At 40.6% G+C, this 26025-nt stretch overlaps 1 long non-coding RNA gene and 1 other non-coding gene across 3 annotated transcripts; both read left to right on the top strand.

Annotated features, from left to right (window-relative positions):
* Positions 1–23419: 23419 nt before the first annotated feature.
* Positions 23420–23505, top strand: LOC149207690 (small nucleolar RNA snoR1). Its single transcript, XR_016253172.1, has one exon. It is a non-coding gene; the product is annotated as a small nucleolar RNA snoR1 (small nucleolar RNA).
* Positions 23506–23622: 117 nt separating this feature from the next.
* On the top strand, positions 23623–25711 carry LOC149207691 (uncharacterized). 2 transcript variants are annotated; one of them, XR_016252039.1, is made up of 4 exons: positions 23623–23830; positions 24085–24195; positions 24298–24381; positions 24700–25711. It is a non-coding gene; the product is annotated as an uncharacterized LOC149207691 (long non-coding RNA). The 2 variants fall into 2 exon arrangements; XR_016252038.1 differs by lacking the exon at positions 23623–23830 and having other exon boundaries at positions 23855–24195.
* Positions 25712–26025: the final 314 nt, after the last annotated feature.

Genomic DNA, 26025 nt, shown 5'->3' on the forward strand with positions numbered 1-26025 from the left:
ACATAAATGATTACATTTGAGAAGATGGCTAGATGAAGGCCATACTAGCAGAGAGACGCAACAACAAGAAATAAAGAGTCTCATGAAAGTTCAAACAGACATTAAGAGATAGATCACTCGGCCGCACCAAGAGATAAGCACCCACCACAAAAATACCTTCAACTTCAGAAATTGCAACATCATAGGAACACCAAAAAATAACATACACATAAAAGTAGATAGATACTATAAAAGACATAGACATAAAATTCATGATGCACCAATCAAACATAAATTGGAAGCACAATGCCACCGCAAAAATCCAACGGAAACAAAAGACATATATGCACAGGTCTATTGCCTTAGTACCAAGCGTAATCTCCAAACAAACACGTCCAAAGTCACAATTAAAGTTTGATCATAACCACATAACCTTGGAGCATATATGTGCCAAAACAAGGCTAGAAGCCATAGAACCTCATGGATGAGCATCTGAAGAGCCATGGTCAAAGAAGAGTAGAATAGGAGTATTTCCACTGTGAGCAAGAGGGTCTGTGAGATCTCCTGAACCGAAATATGAAATTAGAACCAATTCCACCTTTGCCAAGCAAGAGTCCACATTGTTGAGGCATAAGTGAATGTTGCAAGCCATACATTTAATGTCCTCCAGAGAGTAAAACACATTGTAGGTCTCAATCTACTTTTCTTTGAACATAAGTCGCAAAAAAGTTGAAGTCTGTTGATTGAGAACAAGAGAACTAAGGAAATGCAATCTTTGTCGCCGAAAGTGACCTAACTCGAACACTTGCAAGTTCATAATCTGAAGCACACATGCGATCACCACTTTCTAATTCATCCAAGAAGAGAATTTCACGACGAACTTCAAATGGAATGACATCAAAAGTTGAAGCCACTTAGTGATAATAGAAGGATCTGACTGGCTGAGATTGATGCCACACAGTAGAAGAACCACCACATCGACTAGGCATGCATTAACAAGGAGCCATGAAGACTTGAGAGGCCAAGCAACAAGATAAACTAGAAGAAGAGTGTTACAGGGAAAAGTGTCTACATAGAACTGCTTATCCCACTAAGGTGTGGTAGCTACCTTAGAAAAAAACAAAGTAAAGCTACTTTCTTTTTTTACTTTATGAAATATAGATGAGAGAAGAACAAAGGAGACCAACCTCTGTCTTGCACTTATCTCCTAGTTCGATTCCTCTCTCTCCTGATAGTCCTTCGCTACTTGCTTCCTTGTACGCCCAGCTTCACAGAGTACCTGTAGGATCAAAGTAGCATAACACTATACAAGAACATGGATCTATAATCATAATCAATCTAGGATCAGATGTAAATTGACCATACAAATGCATAAAACATAAATGACACAAGAGTATGGAGGAAAACTTGAATAGTTTTTATTGATAATCAAGAAAGAAACAAGGGAGTTACAACCAGTTGTTCTGACCCAGCATCATCCTCTCAGCAAGTAAGCCCTTCTTCACCTCATACAAAGCTTAGATCACCCAACACTATGATGCTGTCTCAAGAAACCAACAACAATTCCTTACAAGATGCAAAATTCCAGCCTCTGGATCTCTGGGATGAGTGATCCATATATAGATATCTGTAAGGGAGATGAGTCAGCTTGTGATTTGATTAGTGTCTTCCCTCTGATAGTTCTTGCTTCCACTTGGAGATTGATGATCTCTTACTCATCCTTGGTCGAATTCAGAGAGGCAAGTGTCACAGGAGAAGTTTCTGGAAGATTCCATGCCTCTCCACCTCGTGGATTGACACTGCCATTTGTCATTTCTCGCCCATCGCACCCCATAGAAGGGCTTTTTGAAATGCAACGCACCCACAGAGTGTACTTAGGTGAGATGCAACGCACTTTGCCTATGGAGCAGCTGTAATGATCCAGTTTTGACCAGTTCTGAGCAGTTTTTCATGGAGAACTTCTGGGAGAAGCTGTAATCAGTTGACCTTGTTCCTTTAGGGGTTAGAACAACACTTTTAGGGACTTAGGAGCCCTTGGTTTATGGACATTTTATGCTTGGGGTTGCAGTGCCCAAAAATTTCTATAACAGTTGCCCCCTAAAGCATGAGGTCGTTAATCTTTTGATGTCGGGTGAAATGCTTTATTATGAGGATCCGAAGTTCTTTCAAGGCGGGAGGAGACCTGTAATAAGATACAATACAATACATTATCTTCATAATTTTTTCATGATCTAGCTGAGGCAGGCATTCCCATGCTCAGCTTTATAAATTCATTTTCATGTACATAGGACAGACAATTGTCTGAGTGTAGACTGATGATTCTGGTAGAGCCATCATCCCTTTGATTGGATGATTATCTGTGCAGCAATGATGTACATTTGATGTCTTTATTTCCCTGAATATATATCGCAGCCCGGATGGATGAAACTAGATTCGGGGTCTTCAAATCTCGTTCGATCTTCACTCGAAGTACAAGTCTATCCATGTGAGAGATGTTCAGGAGTCGAACATGGAAAGACATCGCCTGATTACCAGCCAATGATGTAAGCTGTTAACAGGCGCGAGAGGAATCACCGATAACGATAATGACCCTCAAGGTACTGCAGTACAATTTACGTGGTATGAATAAAGGACTTGGCGTCGAACACCACGCAAAATCTTTCGGTCGAAGGTCATTGATGGAAACCTGTCGCCGGAAGTGAGAAACTTGCCATTGAGGCATGCAAGCTTCAAAGTACTGAATGGAGTGTTCCTAGATCGACTTCTTGGATAATGAGCTGATGTCGACAAGAAGCGATCCGTCATAGGAGGGCCTTAATGAATCCCACATCAATGACACGGAACGGAGCAAATGATTTTAATGGAGGTGAAAATGATCTGATGACATAAAGTTCAAGGTGGCGGTCATGAAAGAATGGAGTGTAAATGTATTGTAGCGGGTGAGACACAGGTGAATTCTCTGAATGACTTCTCTTGAACATATCGGCGACACTGACGTGATGGATTGGTAGCATTAACCCCAAATGTGGATGGTGTGATGGGACCATGGTGATGTGACCGGTGAATGAAACAACCCAACCCGACTTGGATGCGGAGTGAAAGCGTCATGTTCAAGAGCGACTTGCTACCAACAAAGTTTCTTCAAGTTTTCTTCCCAATTTTTCCCCAGTCATTGCTGACCAGTACCTCTTTATTTTTGTCAAGCTTGGGGAGGATAACATATGCTTGTTCTATAATTTGCCCTTCGGGAAAACCCATCGCTATGTTTTAACGAGCCTAGCGATAGTGAAACTCGTTCTTGTCTGCTATGGACAAGTTTGTCGCTATTAAGTTTTAACGAGTTTAACGACAAAGATAACTTGGTCCTTTTCAATTTTAGAGAGTCTGAAAAGGGACGTAAAGGAGACTCCAAAATTCCTTTTTCGTCATCTAATCCCTTAAGTCCGAAAAAGTATAAAACAATACAGAAGGGATGAATTTTTGATACTTTTAACGAGTCGAACAAAACAAGCGCTTGATCTTTTTGTGTAATAATCCCTCAAGTCCAAAAAGATTAAAATCTAAAGGAGGGATAGCACTTCCGGTCCCTTTAACGAGCTGGAGAGGCCAATGGCTCGGCAATCTTTTCATATTTTACGAGTCAGTTGAAAAGAGCTTAAAGGAGACTCGTCTTTTGAGGAACAAGTGATAAAATTGGGTAGCAGCTGATTCCAGGTAAGGTTTGGAATTTTCCAATCACGGCAGTGTTACAAGGATGGCTAGTGGGATCACTCTTCGCAGCTGTTCCTCAAAAGGGGTAAACAATCAAATGGAGGTGAATGATCGGCCAATACAGAGTGGAGGTGATGATGAGAACACGACCAAGGCTTTAAAGGCTGAAGTACTACATTCACGATGGTTATTTACCGGGAAATAGTTCATTTTTTAATGAGCTTAAACGCGGGGAGAAACATTTGCTCATGACTTATGTTTATTTTTTAACGAGCTTGAACTATGTGCTAAAACTGCTCGATACAACGGTCATTTTTTGATTTTACCATAAATAGCTTTGTTCTTTCAAAGATTGTACTGCATTTTCAATTGCTTCATCAAACTAGTTAGAAATGAACAATATATGTTTGAAAAATGAGTTAGAACACTAATATTTTACTCGAACTACGTAAAAAGTAATTTAAAAGTGCTTTTACCTCTCACTTTACCATTTCATTTGAACTTTGGTTTGTTGGAGCTTTGGAGGTGCTTTTCCCCCTTGATTTTCATCAGTTGATTCCGGGAGATTCTGTGGACGATTCGTGGCGCCGTTTGGACCAGGTAGGAGCTAAACCTGAGCTCTTTCATTTCATGCTTTCCATTTTGCATTCTGAGCTTGATTCCTGGTTTTTCTGAGCCTCTGGGGTTTGAAAAACTCGCCCTGGCTTCAGTGCACCCCTTGTGTATCGAAAGGTGCATTGGATGTTAGCCTGTCTACTGGCTAACTGACATGCAACGCACCCAGAACACTACTGTAGGTGCGATGGGCGCAAGGAAGGAAGTTTATGCACAGTTTTTGATGGAAATTTTGCCTGTCTCTCACCAAAATCAGGATCTAACTCTTCTCTTGTTTGTTTTCAGAGATTTTTGGAGCAAGATGACTATTACATGGCGAGAACGTGAGCATGAAGAAGAGGACATGCTTGCTTTACATGATCCAGTTACAGTAAACGCATTGTGGAACTGTGGCTTGCTGAAGTTTTTCCGCATTTCTAGCATGAGACAACAGATCAACTTGCTGCAGTATTTGCTCGATGCTTGGGATCCTACCAGCCAGGTGTTCCAGATTAGGGGCAAATCCATCCCCTTGACTGTAGTGGACATCTATTTCTTGACCAGCTTGTCGAGGCGGGGTGCCCCCATCTCTTTATCAGGTTCGGCCCGAGGAGGTGAATCTGTGAGAGATTATGTTCGTCGGTATTGCAGAGAGGGATCTCAGCCGAGTAAAGACGGCAAGATCATCATCCATGATGTCACTGACAGGTCCCTCAGGACTATTCTGTTCACTTTTGGTAGGATGGCTGGTGGTGCGGCTCTTCATGTAGCCAACCGATCTTATATGCAGTATGCCTTGGAATGTCTCCAACCGAAGGTGTTCAACTGGTGCGACGCAGTACTCCTTGTGATGAAAGAACAGTTGACCAAGGTGAAGAGTGGGAGGTTGAAGAACTTTGGGTATGGTTCTATCTTGACCGCCTTCGCCTTGGAAAAGATACCATTGATGCAGCCGCAGTATATTGCACTCGATTTACCTTCACCGACTGAACCACGTATGCAGAGATGGGTCGACCATATGTCTAGGCATGCTGGTCAGTCTCAGATTTCCTTTTCTGATACCTTCTTCGGGTGGTTTGATCGTCAGGAGATGGTTTATTCCGAGTATCCATATGCTGGTATGGACTTCCAAGGTGACCCAGATTTAGTACTGCCGGCTGGCGAATAGTGGGGTGCCATTGGTAAATTCTTTGACCATATTCCTGTTTATCGTTTTTCTTTTATAATGTCCTTGTGCTTTATTCTATCAAGACTAATCAAACTCATGTGTTCATGCAGATGTCGGTCCCGTTCGGCCAGTAGTATGCTTGAGAGTGCCAGTTGTTGCCCCAGCAGGAGAGGCTATTGGAAGGGCTATCCTTCACGACCTCGATGTGGCCGAGACTCTCACAGCATTACAGGACCAGGTCGAGGGCCTCACTCTCGGTATTCCAGATGTGAGGACTGACGAGCTGCCTTTGAGGTTGCAGCGACATACTACTGGTGTGCCAAGACGATGGACTCGGCTCTTACGCATGATCGCACAGGCTGTGACTTGCTATCACGAGCACCATTAGACTAGGGTGTCCCCTAGCGTTTTGAGTTTTGGGTCATTTGACCAATTTTGTCTTGGTTACAGAACATTATGTGTAAACCATAAACAGTTATATATATATTTTTGATTTTCGAAGTTTTATTTTGGTTAAGTTACATGATCCAAATGCAAATATTGATGGGATGCTTCTTTTTATAAATGTTGCAAATGTCTATCTAACACATAATTTGCCAATGAGTCAGTTAATGTGTTTAAGCTTCTGGAAATATGCTGATATTGAATAAAATCAAATTGCCTTTCCAAAATCTTAACCCTTAGGAACATGCGATAAATAGCTGGATTTCGGACAGAGTAGATACCAGTGAGTTGTAGTATGACAAGTTGTGAGTCTAGCCTAACAATTAGTCGGTGTATACCATGTGTGATGGCATCAGAGAGAACTTCTATCAACGCGCTATATTCAACGATGTTATTCGTTGATCGACCAATACATACCCCTCTGAAACTTACTAACTCGCCGCTTGGATCAAAAATGGCCCAGGCCGCGGAAGATAGGTTCTGCGAACTACGACTCGCTCCGTCGGCATATCCAACACATGACTCCAATAGGTTCGACATCTGCAATAAATGTAAAAAGTGGATTACTTGACCAAAACAAATACTTTAGCAAAAACAAAAACATAACAAAATCATATAGGTTACTATACTGAATCATGCATAGTAACGCTTAAGGTACAACTCGTTACGAGGTTGTGCCAGTGGAATCCCGTCATAATCCATTAACTCGTAGGCTCCTTTTACTAACACTCGCTTAACAATATAGGGGCCCATCCATAAAGACTTGAATTTACCTTCCCCCAATTTATCGAATTCTTGGTCATAAAGCAAGACCAAGTCACCTTCTGAGAAGACACGGGGTTTGGCATTCTTGTCGAACTGCGCCTTGACTCGTTTCTTATGTGCTTCGTTAGCCAAAGCGGCATCACGACGGGTTTCATCCAATTGGATTAGTTCCAAGAAACGAGCCTCCTCTTCTGAAGTCCCGGGGAGAAGGTCAATTGCGAGTTTGAGGGATGAGATTTCACACTGGATTGGTAACACTGCTTTTAGGCCATATACCAGTTGGAAAGGTGTAAACCCGGTTGCATTCCTTACCGATGTTCGGTAAGCCCACAAGGCTGAGTACAGGATTAGGTGCCAACTTCTTTTGTGAACTCCAATCATCCTTTGCAACATGCGCTTCAAGACTTTGTTGATTGCTTCAACTTGTCCGTTGGCTTGCGGGTAATATGGAGTAGAGCTGTCGTGAGACAACCCTAATTTGGCAGCTAATTCGACCATCATGTGATTGCGAAAATGCGATCCATGATCTGTGACTATAGCTTGTGGGACGCCGAATCTGGCGACTACATGATTGAAAAAGAAAAGGGCAGCTGTTTCACCAGTATTATCTAATGTAGGCATTACCTCAGCCCATTTGGTAAAATAGTCAACTGCGACTATGATATACCCATGCCCCCCGGTCGAGGTGGGGTTACATGTCATGAAATCGATGCCCCATTTGGAAAATGGCCCAACAGCAACTATTGGCTGCAGAGGTGCGGGTGGTCTTCTGGTTTTGCTATCGAAAATTTGACAAGCATGGCAACTTCTGACTGCGGTTATGCAATCTTTCAACATTGTTGGCCAGAAGTATCCTGCTTGTAAAAAATTTTGCGTTGTAGCATAACCGGATTGATGCCCCCCACACGCGCCTGAATGGCAATCATTCAGGACTTTTTTGGCCTCCTCATGGGTGAGGCACCTCCTTAGAACTGTATCGACACCACGACGGTAAAGTGTATCACCAACGATCATGTAGTCTTTTGATTGGTATCGAATACGTTTTTGTTCGGAGCGAGAGGTATTGGGCCTATATTTTTGGGTTTGGAGATAAATTATTATATCTCCATACCACAGATTGCTTGAAGATATCAGAAACAGATTTTCGTCCACGATTGTTTCTTCAGATGTTTCATCGTTTGACGACGATGGGAGATCGCATAATAATTCTGCGAAAACCAGAGCTTTCTTTTACTTGGATTTTACAAATTCCAGATCAAACTCTTGTAGAATTGCTATCCATTTTGAATATTTGGCCCCCAGCAACTGTCGCGACAATATATAAGTCATGGGGTTGCAATCTGACATAACGGTAGTTTTTCGAAAGAGGACATAGTGTCGAAATCTCTGTATCGCTTGAACAGTTGTGAGCGCTAGCTTTTCAACATAAGAATATTTGCTTTCTGTATCATTTAAGTTCTTACTTAAATAATATATAGGATGTTCAATTCCGTTGTCTTCTTGAACTAAAACCATCGCGGTGGTTGTATCCACTGCAGCCAGATACAGGTTAAAGTCTTTTTGATAATTAGGAGCGTACATTAATGATGCTTTCATTAGGGATTCTTTTAAAGCATCAAAGGAAGCTTGCGCAACCTGATCCCAGACAAAGGGTACTTCCTTTTTCAAAAGACGCGTATAACCTTTAGCAAGTTCGGCGTAATTTGGAATGAACCTCCTCAGAAAGTTTGCTTTCCCTTGGAGTTTCTGAATCTGAAGCAAATTGGAAGGTGGAGGCAAATTTATGATTGCCTGAACCTTACATGGGTCGAGACGAATCCTGTCTTTCAAGACTACAAAGCCAAGTAAACGACCAGAACTGACACAAAATACACATTTGTGTGGATTGAGTCGTATCTTGTAGTGTCGGCAACGTAGAAATATTGCTCTTAAATGCTGCGGATGATCAGTCCGCTTTCGCGAATGAGCCGGAAGGTCGTTGAGGTATGGTTGAACGATGTTTTTGATGTCATGGAAGGCATAATTCATTGCCCTCTAAAATGTTGCCCCTGCGTTCTTTAAACCAAAGGGTAATTTTCGATATGCGAATGTGCCCCACGGACAAATAAATGCAGTCTTTGACTGGTCCTGTGGGCGGATATTTATTTGATTATATCTGGAGAATCCATCCATAAATTAAAAGATTTCACATCCGGCGCATTCATCAATTATTTGGTCGATGAAGGGTGTAGGGTAGTTGTCTTTTGGACAAGCTTGATTTACATCCCTATAATCGACACACACTCTAATTGTTCCTTGTTTTTTCATAACAGGGACAATATTCGATACCCAATTGGTTAGAGGAACCGGGTAAATGAAACCAGCATGGAGAAGTTTTTCAACTTCTGCCTTAATGGCAACGGCTTTCTTGGGGTGCACCTGCCGTAGCCGTTGTCGTACTGGTTTGACATCTGGATACATCTTGATTTTGTGTTCAACGATACTCGAGTCAATGCCTGGCATTTCATTATATGACCAAGCAAAGACATCTCTGAACTCGCGAAAAAGAGCGTTATAAATTTCCAGTTCTGAAGGAGAACAATATTTGCCAACATAAATATTCTCTACAACATCTGTTTTGGTCGAGATATTTATGGCAATAGTCTCTTCAATGTTGGACAAGTTTCGCTCCAAATCCACCGTGTTTACAGTATTTGATAGAAAATAAAAATTTGAAGGATGATAAAGGTCATCAGGAGTATTTTCTTCATAATCCGGAAGAAGGGAACGATGGTGGTAATCTTCCCATGGTGCCTCTTCAATTACCATTGATTGAATAATTCCCTCGTCGGTGACATGCACTCTCGACCAAGGATCTGAAGGGGTGCCATTTTCCTTAGACCTATCTATCCAAACGCTTGATGAGAGTTGATTTGGGTTTGCCTCCCATGCTAGGAACATTGATTGCTACAATATTTCTGTTGGGCTTGGAGGCAATACCTGCGCATGATCCATGTTGATATCGTTTCCTGAGATCTTTTTAATTGAAGATATCATATTGCAGGTTCCTACCGACGCTACTTCCGCCAAATTGATTGGAGGTGGAAGGGCAAAAGTTCCCATTAATATAGGGTCTTTTAGTAGGCCTACTCCAATATTTTGAAGCGAATGGGGGTTTCCATGGATCATTGGAATGCTTCCCATAAATTGAGAACCATTGGGGAGGAAGTTTCGTTGATCGACGATTGTAATCCCTCCTTGAAAGGGAAATGCAATCTTCCTAAAATAGGTCGACACAACAGCAGCCATAGCATATATCCATGGTCTTCCCAGTAGGATGTTATAATCGAGATTTCTGTCAATTACTTCAACATCTATTTCTATTGTTTTCCCTCCTAGTTCCACTTTCAAGTTACTTAGAATACCATATGGGGTATATGTTCGCCCGTCAAATGCTTTTAATGTTGTCGAAGATCGCGACAAGGTTGGAGATCCTAAAGTTTTCCAGCAACTCATCGACATAATACATGTAGATGCCCCCTCATCAATAATCGTTCGATGAACAGTTTTGTTGAGGGCTTTCACTTGAACGAGGAAAGCTAGTTAAGCTGGTAACTGAGGATCGTATCCTTTATGATCAAAAGATACAAGATTGGGATCCTTTGGGTCTATCCCACCGATGGCTGATAATAAAGCCTGCTTTAGGGATGGGCAATTTTGTAGTACTTCAAGCGTCGACATGGCGGATGGCGATTGGGCCAAATCTTCCACTATATTATAATGCTGTGCTGCTCTAGCACGAGGATTAAACATCGACTTGTGTACTACTCCCTTTGGCAGTTTTATTGTCAACTCAGGAATGATGGGTGGCGCAACTTCTGTCGAAGTTGTTGTCGAACTACTAGGTTGATCTTTATCCTTGTTTTTCGACAGCTGTGGATTCCCATAATCTTTGTTCCTTGTCAATATCAAAGCATCATTTTGTTGTTTGGAAACCGACAAAATCAGCACTTGAGACGGGGAAGCATTTCCACTGTCAACCAGATTTGTTCCTGGATTCGGAAATGGATCAGTTAATACTACCAAGGTCTTTGTATTCTTGAAGAATTTTTTAAGCTCAGCTTTATACGGACAATCTGATGTCCAATGATCCTCATCGCATATAAAGCATGGATGATTTGGTTTCTTATTTCCAGAAGGGTTCGCAAAAGATTTTTCAGGTGATGATTCTTCCTGTTTCTTCTTCTTCCCTTTGCCTTTCTTCTTGCCCCCTGGTTGCTTGGTTTCTTTGCCTTTATCTGTTGATACGGCATTTACTTCCGAGGCAAGAAGTTCCTCTTTTGCATTTTGAGTGGAAATCTTACGGGCCTTTTTAGATGTAGCCTTTGTCGATTTTGTGTCTGTTGCGCCAATCACGCCATTGCCGACATGAGAGTCATTGTTTGATTTAGGAGGAGGAGGTACTGAGAATTCCAGTCTAGGAGTGTCAGGTATTTTATCGTAGAGCGTGCCAGACTGAGTATAAATCAAGTCTAAATATTGCGCACGAGCAATGACTTGCTCTTCGGTGACGACTCCCCCTTTTGCCACATCTTCTGTAATAGAAGGCAATAATGACTTAATAAACCATTTAGCTAAAGGCTAATCGGAAACATACGACTTAATAAACCATTCTACGATGACGTCGCCACTCATGTATATGATCAGATATGTGAGTGGCCGTTGTTTGTTTGAAATTGGTAAGAAGTTCCGTTCCCGTTTCGTACCTTATCGGTAACTAAAAATGGGTTAAAAAGGTTGTGGCTAGGGTACTGAAGTTGTCAAATGAAGCTCTGGGCAATTCGATATACCATTTTGCTGCTGGACCAGTTAACGTCCTCTGAAAAAGGCGAAGCCTAATCGAATCATCATTTAGGGTGTTTGATGAACACCATAGATGAAAGGTCATCACATGATTCGACGGATCTTCACCCGGATTTCCATTAAATTTAGGAATATCTGATGGAAGTTTATGCGGAATCGCTGGCCACCAAGGGGTGTAAGCGATTGGATCGTTTGTTAACCGATTTAAATCAGGTAACTCTAAAGTCGCCACGAAGGGTAACTGTTGATTCAGGTTAGGTGAAGCATACCCATGATAAGATGGGATTGCTTGAGTAGTTGGTCTTTGCATACCAGCATAATGCATTTGATGCTGGTAACTTTGGTAAGGTTGGTGGGCATGACCATTGTAGAATGGTTGATTTTGACCGTTTTGAATATATGGCTGCCCACTATTTGCAAAGATTTGTTGCTCAGAACCTTGGTATACTTGTTGGAATTGTGGTTGTTGGTATTGCACTAGCCATGGTTGTGAAGCCATGTGCTGTTGCCCGATACTAACTGTTTGACCAAGATGAGGGGTAATTGTACCCGTTTGAACCTGTGTCATTCCACCAGTCGGCGATTGTGGTTGAGTTGCAGGGTCAAGAGGCTGTTGCATTACAACCTGAGAAACCTGAGGTTGGCATACAACAGGCAGCGCTTGAACTTGCGACACCGTCACAATAGCTAGCGTAGTTGGTATACTTGACATAGGTAAACATTGTTGCATCGAATATACAACTCTTGGTTGTTGAGGTAGTATTGGTACCCAACCGCTTGACGTAATTCCAGCATAACCCGAATTTTGTTGTGAACTCCCGTATGGTTGTCCTCCCGGAGGGGACAATGAAAGGGTATACTGCCCCCCATACGGCGGTAATCCGGTACTTAAGGGAATGGTTTGCCCTTGAGGACCGGACTGCCCAAATTGACCTCCAAATGGATCAATTTGTTGAGACTCAACATAAGAGTTCCCGGATATTATTCCGGATGAACAAACAGGAATGGACCATACCGTCGAAATAGCCCCTGAGTGGGCTCCTTCTAGCAATTGAGAGCTAGTTGGGACAGATGGTATACCGGCGAACATTGTTGGAGTGATAGCAGGAAGTTCTACCGTCGCTGTGTCAGACGACATAGTCCTAGATGTTGACGGTTGTTCAGACATTTCTAGTCTATCCAAAAGATTACCTAGCGATTCTACAGGAGCTTCCGCTGGCGGTAGACTAATTTCTGATGAAGAAGGATACAGAGTGATCCCGACTCCAAATTGCGATGGAGTACTAGATGGAGGATCCTCCACAATCTCTTCTATAGCAATCAGACCAGGTGGAAGGGGTAGACCGTCAGGTCCGTAGAATATTTTTGGTGTCGAAGAAGGTATGGAATCTGCAGCGACAGATGTTTGGGGAACAACACTCTCCGAACCGGTTGTAGATGGAACTGGTTCAGTGATACAAGTGTTTACCCTCAGACTAGGATCAGTACTACTATCCTTCGGTGGCTGCTGAACTTCTTCTGTAAAGGCAGGGATACCAGAAATGTTTGGAGTAACCGGAGTCTCTGATGTTGTTGGAACACTTGTTCTAACTTTACCAGGAGATTTGGAACCGGTTAAACGAGTTCGCTTTGTCCGTAATAGTTTCGATTCCGGAGACAAAGACGGTTGACTCGTAAGCCTCCACGAACGACGGGGTTTCAATTGACTTTCTTCCACGATTGCGGATTACTCGATCAACTAAAAATCAAGGGGAAGTATGTTTCCGAATTAGATGAATTTTAGACGCTTTGACACAACTTGTTTTTTCAATTTTTAAGAGTCGAGAAAAAACAAAAGATGACTCTAGTCGCCTTCGATTTTTAATGAGCCTGAAGTGACAAGTGCTCAGATGGACCTTTTCCGTTAAGGAGTCTGAAAAGGAACGAAATGTAGGAATTTACAGGGTAAGTTCCTCAGACAGAACACCAAAGGACACCGCTCACAACTAGATCGCAGATCAATACACCAGTATTTTTGACGTGGTTAAAACCCTCAAAGAGGGAAACAGTCCACGGCCTGAGCCAACGCGGCCACTTTAGGCAATTTATTAATAAAAGAATGAAAATTTACATAAGCTTCTCTCATAGACGGATTACTCTACAAATGACCCTCCATGCGCTTTAAATAGAAATCATGGACCAATCGGGTGTTAAGCCACGGATCAAGTGTCGGTAATACAGAGGAGAGAATGAACTGTCGGATCACTACATATCGTGACCGTCGGATTGTAAGTTACAAAATGTACAAGGTAAAGAAACACACTTTACCTAACTCTATACTAGACCAAGTTGTACTTAACTATTTCCTATGTGTCGGAATATCCTAACATCCCCCCTTAAGAACAAATTGGGATAGTATTGAAGGATTTACAAATATGACACAATAGGAGAAGGAAGGAGGCACTAGAGCCTATCCCCCCTTAGTGACAACTTCCTGAACTCCAACCATAAATCGAAGTTTAGTGAACTTCGCCTCTGTGAGAGCCTTTGTAAAGATGTCTGCAACTTGATCATCTGTTGAACAATATTGCACTTCAAGAACATGGTCATGAATGAGCTTTCTGATGAAGTGCATGTGCAGTTCAATGTGTTTTCTACGCTGATGTTGGACTGGATCTTTGCATAGCTGAATGGCACTTTGATTATCACACCAAAGTGTAGTTGGATGCTGCTGCTGAAAGCCAAACTCTGACAGGATCTGATGAAACCACAAGGCTTCCTTACTAGCTTCTATGGCACCACGATATTCTGCTTCTGCTGAAGAAAGAGAAATGGCACCTTGTTTCTTGCAAGCCCATGTAATAGGTCATGAACGAAGAGTGAACACATAACCTGCAGTAGACTTCCGATCATCAGGGTCACCAGCCCAATCAGAATCAGTGAAACCAACCAATAGAGGAGATGCTTCGGCACTGTAATGAATCCCAAACTAAACTGTACCTCGAATATAACGAAGTATTCTTTTAGCTGCTTTCCAATGACTTTCACGTGGGTTTTGCATAAACCGAGCAACAAGGCCAACAACAAAGGAAAGGTCAGGACGAGTATGGGTTAGATACAAAAGTTTTCCTACAAGTTGACGGTATAAGGTAGCATCAACTTCAAGAGAAGTACAAGTGACTGAAAGTTTGACTCCAGACTGAAAGGGAGAAGGGGCTCGCTTACAGTCTTCCATGTGAAAGTGGCGTAGAATATCACAGGCATACTTGAACTGAGAAAGGGAAATACCTTCCTTGGATTGCAAGACTTGAAGACCGAGAAAATAATGTAAGTGTCCTAAGTCTGTCATTTCAAACTTCCTTTTAAGGCTAGACTTCACATGGTTTATAAGGTTGGGATCACTACCAGTCAGGATAAGATCATCAACATAAAGAACAAGAATGATAAGAGACTTGCCCACTTTCTTGGTGTAGACAGTATTGTCAGAATGACACCTAGAGAAGCTAGATTCTAAAAGAAAGTTATCCATTTTGGCATACCAAGATCGAGGAGCTTGCTTGAGACCATAAAGGGATTTCTTAAGCCGACATACAAGGCTGGAGTCTGGTTGTATAAAGCCAATAGGTTGTTCCATATAGATTTCTTCATGCAAGTCCCCATGCAAGAAGGCAGATTTAACATCCATCTGATGGACTTCCCATTTGAACGAGGCAGCAAGGGAAAGAACAAGGCGGATAGAGTTCATTTTGGCAACAGGGGAGAAGGTTTCAGTGTAGTCAATGCCTTCAACCTGTGAAAAACCTTTAGCAACAAGACGAGCTTTATGTTTATCAACTTTCCCATCTAGTCCATACTTGGTTCTGTAAACCCATTTGCATCTAACAAGTTTTCGTCCCTTTGGTAGAGGAACAAGATCCCATGTATCATTTGCCAATAATGAATGATATTCTTCATTCATAGCTGCTTCCCAATCTGGATGGCCTGAAGCTTCTGCAAAGGTGTCAGGATCATAATTTACTAGAGCTTGAGCCAGTAAAGAAGAGGCTCTGTCAAACTGAGAACGTGTGCGTCGCTGATCTGTAGGATCACCGGCAAGATCACCTGCTGCATCTCGAGTAGCACGAACCCATTTTGGAAGGTGAGGAGCTGAAGGAGGATCCTGAGATGGTGGGGGAGGATTGTCATCCTCACTTTCATCATCTGAAGAAGAAATGTTTTCAAAAGTAGAAGAGATAGGGAGAGGTGGCACATCTGCCGGACTAGGCTCGCAGGCCGATATATTTTCATCAAATTTTACATCTCTTCTAATGATAACATTTTTGGACTTAAATGGAATAAGTCTATAGCCTTTGACATCTTCAAAAAACACGAAAGTGACTTACATCTGGTTTGATTGAGCTCCATGCTTCTTCTAGAGTGATATTCTTTAAAGCCTTAGTAGGAGTGCGATTTATTATGTAATTTGCACAGTTAATTGCTTCTGCCCAAAAACTAAGACCAAGTCCTTTAGATTGTATCATACAATTAGCCATTTCCTTTAAGGTGCGATTCTTCCTTTCAGCTACACCATTTTGTTGTGGAGTATATGGAACAGTATGTTGCATTTGAATTCCATTCTCAGTGCAAAAGTTGATGAATGTGTTTTTAACATATTCTCCGCCATTATCAGATCTTAGCTTAAGAATTTGATGTCCAGATTGTTTTGCAACAAAGGCCTTGAAGGCCAAAAATGTGTTAAATACTTCACTCTTGAGTTTTAAGACGTATACCCAAGTGCGTCTGGAGAAATCATCAATGAAAGTTAAGAAATACTTGCAGCCAGAGAATGAAACAACTGGAAGTGGACCACATAAATCACTATGCACAAGTTGTAAAGGGGCTGAGGCATGCCAAGAGGCACGTTTTTCAAAACTGTCCCGATGATGTTTTCCGAGTACACATCCGGAACAAACACCATCTCTGCAAGATATTGTCACCATATTTTCTTTACATAGATGCTGAAGGGAGCGATAGTTTAAGTGACCAAATCGCTCATGCCAAAGTTTGCTCACTTCATCGTTATGAGCAATAAATACTGAGGGAAGATTTTATGACCCAAAGTTGTGAAACTTATACAACCTTGTAGAATCATCAGCAATGCCAGTAGCTAAAATCTGTTTAGGATCTCTTAAGTCCTTGATTACAACATCATGAGGTGAAAATTCAACGATTTTACCTTCACCTAAATGAGTTATCTGATATACAGATAGAAGGTTGCAGGATAAGGTTGGAACACATAATACATCTTTAAATTGACCATTGTCTAGATGAACAGTTCCAGTCCCTACAACATTAAGAGATCTATCATTACCAACATATATATTTTTGGTGTTACAATCATTTAAAGAAGAAAACATGGCTTTGTTTTTGGCCATGTGATAAGAAGCTCCAGAATCAATGAGCCACTCATGAGAATGAGAAGAAGAAGATACATTTAATGCATAACCAGACCGAGATGATTGACAACCACATGCAGAAAGTGCCATTCCTCAAGATGAAGTTGAAGTTGAAGAATGCTCCAAATGGATGTTATGTTTCTTCATCGTTGCTTCCAAGGCTTCCATCTTCTTAAAGCATTTGGATTCTAAGTGGCCATCTCGATTACAAAAGTTGCAATGTCTATCAGTCTTCTTCCATTTGTTTTTATTTGTCTTATCATTTTGTTGAAATGATTTTTCATTTTGAGGCTGAGATTGCTTAGGACCCTTGTTTGGTTTAGGACCATTCTTTTTAGGCTATGACTTCTTAGGATTCTTTGAATTTGGTTGTTGCTGGGCGGCTAACGCTTTCTTGGAAGAGTTTCCAAGATTAAGAAGACCAAGGTGTAAGAGTTTTTCTTGTTCTCTTATTAAAGAATCACAAAAAGAGTCAAAGGAAGGGGACTTGTAGTTTGTTCCTTGAGAAATGAAGGCTTCTCTTGTAGAATGGAAGGTGGAAACAAACACAGAGTAGGCTGGTCCCAACTTAGTAAGAATGGAATAGATAAGGTTACTATCTTCTTTCTTAACCTTAACACCTTCCAAGAGATATTTAAGGGTCTTGAATTTGGACAAGAAATCTTCAATGCAAGAAAAATTATTAGGGTCCAATGTAAGCAACTCATTTTCAAGTTGATGGGCTCTAAGTTCATTTTTAATCCCAAAAACTTTATTGATTTGTTTCATTGCTTCATCAGGAATATCAAGTTCTGCAATATGGAATCTAAGATCTAGAGAAATAGACATCCCTATCAATCCACGTGCTTGATCTTGCCTATTTTCCCATTTAGCAGCCTTATCTTCATCCTTTGGTTTCTTTTCTTGGCCTGAGGCTATTCTATAGAGACCTTTACTTCTAAGTAAATCCTCAATGTAGGACAACCATTGGAAGTAGTTGGTGCTGTCAAGGGTAACTTGATATTGACTTTCCATTTCAACGGAAACTAAAGCTAAAGATGATAAAACTAAGTGTTCCAATGGATAGATCTCGAAAAATTAGGCTGGTTTAAAAAAAACAGCTCTGAAAACGGCTTCCGGATGAAGAAGTTATGGCTTTTTGAAAAAAAATTGATGAAGTCGCCGGCAAAGTGCGGGAATGTGCGGAAATGAAAAAATCCGCCCCCAAAAAATGGAGACTTGAACCCAAGACCTCTACTCTCATAAATTAGCTTTGCACCAAGTGAGCTATACAAAAAGTTTGAGAGAGAGAGAGAGAGAGAGGGGGGGTTGATGCTTTGGGTTGCGTGCTTGCTTTGAGAAGGCTCTTTTTCCCTACAAAACAAAAAACACAAAACCCAACACGGACATACAAAAAAAAAATGAACCTTATGGCTCGAAGTTAGCTTTAGCTGAAAAACTAAATATTTTCCAAAATGAACCTTGCGGCTCAAAGTTAGCTTTAGCCAGAAACTAAATATTTTCCTCAATGTTTCTGATTTTCCGAGATCACACTAAGGCGCAGCGGAAAAGAGCATACGCATGAGAAAAATCCTTCCTTTCTGTTTCTGATTTGCCCAGATCGCACAGAGTCGCAGGGCAAAGAGCATACACAGAAATGAAAGGTATAGATCCGGTAATAAAAAAGGCTAAATAAACCGAAACCGAAATAAACAGAGAGAAAATAACTGTAAACTGCAAATAAACATTGTATACCTCTAGATCTTGAAAATGACGCAGCTAGGGCTACCGGAAACCTTTTCGCGTGAAACGAAAGGGGTTCCTCACTGGAACAGATGCTCCCAACACAACAGAGCAGTCATCTCGGCCCGAAAGCAGTCAGAAACAGTAGATCTAGGAAACGGCAGTCGGATGCAGTTCTACCGGCTTCATATTTGGATCACCAATGGACGTGGCCCTCAAATAGCTCTGATACCATGTAGGAATTTACAGGGTAAGTTCCTCAGACAGAACACCAAAGGACACTGCTCACAACCACATCGCAGATCAATACACCAGTGTTTTTGACGTGGTTAAAACCCTCAAAGAGGGAAACAGTCCACGGCCTGAGCCAACGCGGCCACTTCAGGAAATTTATTAATAAAAGAATGAAAATTTATATAAGCTTCTCTCATAGACGAATTACTCTACAAATGACCCTCCATGCGCTTTAAATAGAAATCATGGACCAATCGGGTGTTAAGCCACGGATCAAGTGTCGGTAATACCGAGGAGAGAATGAACCGTCGGATCACTACATATCGTGATCGTCGGATTGTAAGTTACATAATGTACAAGGTAAAGAAACACACTTTACCTAACTCTATACCTAACTCTATACTAGACCAAGTTGTACTTAACTATTTCCTATGTGTCGGAATATCCTAACATCCCCCCTTAAGAACAACTTGGGATAGGATTGAAGGATTTACAAATATGACACAATAGGAGAAGGAAGGAGGCACTAGAGCCTAGGGACTGCTCTAGAAATCTAGGCAGAGGGATTACCAAACTAATCGCAAAACTGCAAAATACTTTTTACGGTACGATAGTCAATCTTCCCGAATGCTGTGTTCAGTGCATTGCGATCGATAGGGCAGCAGACACGACTTCCTATGGATAAAGGATTAAGCCTATTGTGGTCTCCCAAAATATACTCGACGGTACGTGGGAGCACAAGTCCGTACTGGCACTTATCGTCTCGAAGTGGAGGAATCACCCAACCATCAGTGAGAACAACAGTTACCAGGCTTTACGACGCCGGAATACGTCTCTAGCCTAGACTTCTAGATGTTGTGCGTTATGTTCCAAAGCGTTGTTAGATTCATTAAATTTATTTTATAGTTGATCTTGCTTAAGAAATTTGCCTTTCAGGTTCACCGCGAAATGTAGATGTACAATTCCTAAAATGCAATCTAAGATGATAAATGGTCTTTTATCTTCTTTGTGCAATGAAAATCCTAGCTACTAAGGAAAGAGAGACAGTATTCTTTCACAAAGAGCAAAGAGCACACACTAAATGCATTGTCCTAAATCAAACCAATCAAACAGTCTAAATGAAAATGCACATGCATGTATTTGTTTTCGGCTTTCTTAGTATGTGAATGATAAAAAGAAAGCTAATGCACAAATCTGAATTACTTTTCAAGCGACAGTTACTAACAAGTTTCTTTTCAAAATAAAAAATGAAGACAATCACAACACTTTACGATTCAGAAATGAATACTTGCTTTCGACACTAGAAAAACTACAAATTCAGACCAAATACAATAGTAATAGGGTAATCGACTATCAAGAGCAACCAAACTCTCTCCTATGACTGAAAACGACACTTGCGACACTTTCAAATCAAGAAACGACAGTACAATTAAGTTACTTTTTGCAAAGGAGAATTGAAAATGACTCAACAAATACACAAAAACATTTACAGTTCTTTTGCACAATGGAGGTGGAATATCAGCAAGGAAAGGGGTTTCAAACAGAGATATACTGATTACAAACAGCAAAACTCATGAATAGAACTGAAAAGAATGAACACAAAAACCAAAACTGAGGAACAATGCCTAGTCTGATCAACGCACCTGTAACACAGTGAACTTGAAATGCAGTGCACCTACTACACTCGGGAAGTGCGCTGAATTTCAGATTCACAGAACAGAGCCTACGCTGGGCTAGAGACGAGACTTTGCTTGGGTTCCGGGTCACAGTTTGCAGTTCAGTTCAGGGGTTTTGGCCGAGCAAATGGTAATCAGTAAATCAACAATCAGGGGTAGATCTAAGGAGGTTCCAAGAGCTACCACGAGGGCAATTAGAGAGTTTGTAAATCAGTTGTTTAATTCATAAACAAATCCCAGAGATTGACTGAAGCGGCATTTATCTACTTTGCATTTGCATAGCAAATGCAGTTCGAAAGCTACCTGGCTCGACTTCAGGCTCTGTCTGTAAGTTTATAAAATAAACAACAAGGAAGATAAACAAACAACCTAGTCGCTCCCCAGTGGAGTCGCCATTTTGTTACAGGGAAAAGTGTCTACACATAACTGCTTATCCCACTAAGGTGTGGTAGCTACCTTAGAAACAAACAAAGTAAAGCTACTTTCGTTTTTCCTTTATGAAATATAGATGAGAGAAGAACAAAGGAGACCAACCTCTGTCTTGTGCTTATCTCCTAGTTCGATTCCTCTCTCTCCTGATAGTCCTTCGCTACTTGCTTCCTTGTACGCCCAGCTTCACAGAATACCTATAGGATCAAAGTAGCATAACACTATACAAGAACATGGATCTATAATCATAAACAATCTAGGATCAGATGTAAATTGACCATACAAATGCATAAAACATAAATGACACAAGAGTATGGAGGAAAACTTGAATAGCTTTTATTGATAATCAAGAAAGAGCCAAGGGAGTTACAACCAGTTGTTCTGACCCAACATCATCCTCTGAGCAAGTAAGCCCTTCTTCACCTCATACAAAGCTTAAATCACCCAACACTATGATGTTGTCTCAAGAAACCAACAACAATTCCTTACAAGATGCAAAATTCCAGCCTCTGGATCTCTGGGATGAGGGATCCATATATAGATATCTGTAAGGGAGATGAGTCAGCTTGTGATTTGATTAGTGTCTTCCCTCTGATAGTTCTTGCTTCCACTTGGAGATTGATGATCTCTTACTCATCCTTGGTCGAATTCAGAGAGGCAAGTGTCACAGGAGAAGTTTCTGGAAGATTCCATGCCTCTCCACCTCGCGGATTGACACTGCCATTTGTCATTTCTCGCCCATCGCACCCCATAGAAGGGCTTTTTGAAATGCAACGCACCCACAGAGTGTACTTAGGTGAGATGCAACGCACTTTGCCTATGGAGCAGTTGAAATGATCCTGTTTTGACCAGTTCTGAGCAGTTTTTCATGGAGAACTTCTGGGATAAGTTGTAATCAGTTGACCTTGTTCCTTTAGGGGTTAGAACAACACTTTTAGGGACTTAGGAGCCCTTGGTTTATGGACATTTTATGCTTGGGGTTGCAGTGCCCAAAAATGTCTATAACAAAGAGCAACACCCAAGAAATGAGACATAAGGACAGGGAGGAAGACACTGGAACCCTGATTGAAAAACAATATCATCCCCGAAAAACCACTCAACTGGACCCAAACCCAAGCGACTATGAAATTTTGAACACATGCAAGAAGAGGACTGAAACCACCAACTAACTACAAAAGTAGACCAAAATAAACCCACCAAGAGCAAAGACACCCAACACAATGGAGAGCCACAATGCCAATTACATACCCTCTGAGGATGACTATACAGACTATAGAGCCAACACCACCATAAAAAATATTATGCCTATTAATTGACTTTACTCTATTTTAATGTTTTAGAAAAGAGTACAAAGATCTATTTTTTTAATTAAATAAAAATAATTCAACGTAATATACAAATTTGATTTAATATCAAGAAAAACATTTCAACTGGTTCAATTAGTGCCATATTATAAAGTATTACGTAAATCATAAAAAAACACACACACACAAATTAAAAAAACATCATATTATTTCATTGGAAAATATTATTTTCTTTTTGCTCCTTAACCTTGATTTCTATTCATTTTCTTCACTTTCTTGCAACCCTAAAGATTCCAAATCAGTGATGATAGAGAGTACTCAATCATGATAGAGAGTACCACGTAAAAACCAATATTAAAAATATTGTAGGGTTTATATATAGAAAATTTTCAATTTCAATATTGGGAAGTACAAAAGCATATTGTTTCATTGGGACCTTGTTTTGTTTTACCCATATACTCTTAGTATAAGAAGATACAAACAATATGAAAATAAGTCTCATCACCAACTCCAGTGTTTAGAGTTTTAATATTTAGAATTGATTTACACGTAGTCTCACCCGTATTCAAATCTATAAAAACATCACCCATATACCCCACCTTTTCACTAGTGTTAACTACCTGTTATTTATTTATTCGGCTAACCATTTTGCTTTTGAAGGTTTGCGCATGTGTTTGTTAATTCACTTTTACTTTTTCTTTCACTTTATGGTTGGCTAGCTTTAAAAAAGCAGAAATATTCTCTGAACAAGCGTGGATAAACAATTCAATATTAGTAAGGGAGGGGCGTTTGATGACTTGGTTGAGACCACCGAGGGACTGTTTATTTGCTTTAAGTGATGTTACACATTTTTGTACCTGTGATTTATTGGCAAACCATTTGGCTTTTAAATGGTTTGGGCTAACTCGTTTTTACTTTTTCTTTCACTTTATGGTTGGCTAGCTTTAAAAAGGCAGAAATATTCTCTGAACAAGCGTGGATAAACAATTCAATATCAGTAAGGGAGGGGCCTTTGATGACTTGGTTGAGACCACCGAGGGACTGTTTGTTTGCTTTAAGTGATGTTACGCATTTTTGTTTGGTTTAGGGTAGGAAAGGATTGTTGGTTTGCTGTCATTTTTCGTTCTGTGTGGTCAGGGCAAGGATGAAAGAATGCTTCTTCTGACACCTCTTGTAGGAGGGCGGCTATAGCTGTCCGCTGAACGCAAGCAACTTTCTGAGTCCAATATCAGTAATCAAATTGTATTGTTTTGTGGGTAAAATATGGAGTTGTTTTTAGTGCGATTTTTTGGAAGTTTTTTCTGTGGTTTTTCTGGTCAAATGTTTCTAAAATCCGGCAACAATTTATTGAAATCATAAGTTTTATGAGTAATCCCTGCACAATCAAAGCGTCCTAAGAGTTTTTCAGGGTGTTGAATCGAAATATGCAGTTAAAAAACCATTTTAAATAACACAAATCAAAATTTAACCTCAATTTTTTCCACGGGATTCCAGCATCGAAAAATCCAAAAAATCACACTGGAGACAACTCCTGTAATATTTCGTTAGGTATGGTGAGGACAAGGATGAAAGAATGCTTCTTTTTACACCTCTCGTAGGAGGGTGGCTATGGCTTTCCGCTGAAAGCAAGCAACTTCCTGAGTCCAACATCCATAACCTATGTGTATTGTGCTTAGGGCTTACACAGTGGACATTGTATTTAGGGCTGACCGTGGTTGCTTTGAAGATTGAATATAGTGTTTACTCTGCGTGTTTGTACTATATTTTATTAAACTTTGGTTTTATGGCTATGGCCTCTGCAGCAAAAGAAGGGACATAGGATGGAATTGGCCAAACCAGAAAACCCACATTAGGGTTTTCCCTATTTGTTTTCGACAAATTCCTCATGGGTGTAATCATTTATGCCATATCTGGTGTGTGCAAGCTCTAGTTCAGAATTTCCTGAGATTTTTCTTCTGATTGTGATGCTGGGTTGCTGCCATTGTCGATTAGTAATAGTGTCTTTTGCAGAACAGTTCACGGAAGTGGCAAGGGTAAATTTGTGTGGCTGTTATAGTTAAGGTGGGCGCTTATGGAGTTCGATGGCGAGCACCGTACAGGTAATGGCTTAATTTATTGCAATTATAGTTATTTGTACCAAATTTGTAACTTGATTTATGCTCTGTTCTCAATAAATTAGCATTGTAGCGGTAATGGTTTAATTGATTGAAATTATTGTTATTTGTACAAAATCTGTAAGTTGATATGTGTTCTGTTCTCAATAAATTCGCATTGATAGCCTGGTAGGCACTGATCATGTTTTTGGAAATAGTTTCTGTGACTCATTAAATCTTCATAGGTCTTCTGCTTTTAATGTATACATATGACATTATTAATAAATAACTCTTTCTGCTACTGTAACGATATTTAATTTGCAGGCTATTGATAACAAACTGAGAATTAGGGAGCGTGAATCAACTGTAACTATCCTGAGCGGGGTCTCTATTTTTCTTGGAAAGGTGGATGCATTTTATAGTCTAATTTTTCACTTTGAGGGATTCATCTCTTTTATCTGAACTTGATGTTAACATAGATGTGGGAGGTGCATTTTACAATGCATGCTGCTTTGCTCATAGGGGATTTGATCTCTTTTACCTAGACCTGATATTAACATAGATGTGAGAGGTGCATTTTACTATTCATGCTGCTTTGCTCATAGGGGATTTGATCTCTTGATCTCTTTTACATGGACTTGATATTAACATAGATGTGAGAGGTACACTTTACAATGCATGTTGCTTTGGTCATAGGGTATTTGATCTCTTTTACCTGGACTTGATATTAACATGATATTAACATAGATGTGAGAGGTGCATGTTACAATGCTGTTTTGCACATGGCGGAATTGATCTGGACTTGATGTTTGATGGATCTATGCTAACTATAACATTTGCTTTTCCATTATGCGTGATGGATTTCATTTGTTTTGCACATAGGGGGTTTGATCTGGACTTGATGTTTCATGGATTTATGCTAACTGTGACATTTGTTTTTCCATATGCGTGATGGATTTATGCTAATTCTGACCTAGATGATGGACTCAGTAACTTACTTGAACCTTTGAAGTGGACGCTTAAGGCAGATTTTCCTCACATCAACCAGAGATATGCGTAGACTGCGCGACTCCCTTTCGCTTCTCCAACACGCCTTACAATCTCAACAACTCAGATGATCTTGGAAACAAACAGTCCTCAGACTGGCGGCCCAGTAGGCTTCAATATTAATTCAAAATAAGATTACACACCATTGATAGCCTCAAGTAGAGAGCTTGACTAGCCTCCGATCTTTGAGAGCTCAGAATACAAACACACACTCACCTCTTCAACACACGATGCCTGAACTCTTCAAGAGCTCATGCTTAAATAGACTAAAACCGAATCTAACTTAGCTAAGACATGACATAAGATAGAAATAATTGAGGGTCCTGTCGGTATCTTTTTCCACCGACGGTGTCTACTCAATCTTTCTTTTGTACAAAGATTTTTGTCACAACATGTGACCAACAGTGTCACATTGCTGACAAGAGATTCTTTACCAAGATCCTTTCGGACTCCTATCACTATCATAATCTAATTCAAAATCTGAATCAGATGGAGTCTTTTCTCTTTCCCATGAATATGTCAATTTTGACAAGATGTCTTGTGGCTTTTCCCATGAAGATGTAAGCCACGATAGATATTCCTTCTCCCAAGTGGGGTCGTTTT

The sequence above is a fragment of the Pinus tabuliformis genome, chromosome 1_2 (assembly GCF_031772625.1).
Source record: "Pinus tabuliformis cultivar Carrire ecotype Pingquan chromosome 1_2, CPIR1, whole genome shotgun sequence".
Classification (NCBI taxonomy): Eukaryota; Viridiplantae; Streptophyta; class Pinopsida; order Pinales; family Pinaceae; genus Pinus; species Pinus tabuliformis.